The following is a 1606-nucleotide window of genomic DNA, read 5'->3' as shown; positions in this document are numbered from 1 at the left end:
AGCCATTTTAGAATCTTTTGCCGCGAATTCTCCCTTGACTTAGCTAACTATCAACAATGAGTCGCTGAAGACTTTTAACGCCATCGCTCCCATGTCTTCTGCTAACGACATTCCTGCTATAAGTGCTTCGTACTCGGCTTCATTGTTCGCCGCTCTAAATTCACAACAAATGGCTCGTATCACCTTGCCCCCTTGTGGCGACTTTAGCATAACACCTAGACCTGCACCACGAAAATTAGAAGATCCATCAACAAACAATACCCAAGGCTCGTCGTTTACGTGGTTAATCTACGCGACTTCGTCGTTTGCGAGCTTTTCTAACTCTGGGCTAAAGTCCGCCACAAAATCTGCCAAGGCTTGCGACTTAATAGCTGTTCTGGGATGAAACTGAATGTCGTATGCACTGAGCACGATTGCCCACTTACTCATGCGTCCTGTCAATTCGGGACGTCGCAAGACAGACTTAACAGGATAATTAGTCATAAGTATAACAATATGTGTCCCAAAGTAGTGCCTAAGTTTTTTAACAGCGACTATTATAGCCAAAATGAGTTTTTCTAATGAAGAATACCTGGTCTCTGCGTCTAGCAGAGACTTACTAACGTAATAGATTGGGATTTGCTGATTTTCTGCTTCTCGCGTCAGGACAACACTGATGGACACGCCGCTCACCGCGAGATAAAGCTGCAGCGTCTCTCCGTCGTTAGGTTTTGACAACAGTGGTGGTGACGCTAGGTTTTCTTTGAGTTCTTGCAGTGCGTCTTCATGTTGCTGCGACCAATCGAAGCCTTTATTCTTCCTCAGAACGTCATAGAATAGATGACATCTTTCGGACGACCGGGATATGAAACGATTTAGCGCGACTACACGACCGGTCAATTTCTGCACTTCTTTGACGTTCCTTGGAGATTTAATGTTGATAAAGGATTTTATTTGATCCAGGCTACCTTCGATCCCTCGTTGCGTAACGACATACCCTAAGAACTTTCCTGCAGACACTCCAAATGTACACTTATTAGTGGGATTTAATTTCATGTCATACCTTCGTAAGATGTCGAAAGCTTCCGACAAGTGTTGGACGTGATCGCTTGCTTGTTTGGATTTGACGTGCATATCGTATATATATATACCTCCATGGTGTCGCCCAATTGGTCTTTAAACATCTGGTTGACTAATCGTTGGTAAGTAGCAGCTGCATTTTTCAAACCAAAAGGCATAAATTTATAACAATATATACCTTTGTCAGTGACGAACGCTGTCTTTTCCTGATCGTCCAGGTGCATCAATATTTGATTGTACCCAGAATATGCGTCCATGAACGTCAGGAGCTCGTGGCTTGCCGTTGCGTCAACCATCGCATCAATATGAGGTAAAGGGAACGGATCTTTGGGACATGCTTTGTTTAAGTCTGTGAAGTCTATGCAGACTCTCCACTTCCCGTTCTTCTTGCTTACGACCACGACATTGGCTAGCCAGTCCGGATATTTAACTTTGCGGGTTTTTCCAGTGTCGATCAACTTTAGGACCTCGTCGTTGATGATTTGGTTCCTTTCAGGCGTGAATTTTTATCTTTTTTGCTTTACTGGCTTGTGATCGGGATCGACGT

This window comes from Beta vulgaris, chromosome 6 (genome assembly GCF_026745355.1).
Source record: "Beta vulgaris subsp. vulgaris cultivar EL10 chromosome 6, EL10.2, whole genome shotgun sequence".
NCBI classification, from domain to species: Eukaryota; Viridiplantae; Streptophyta; class Magnoliopsida; order Caryophyllales; family Amaranthaceae; genus Beta; species Beta vulgaris.
This window is presented reverse-complemented; position numbering follows the sequence as displayed.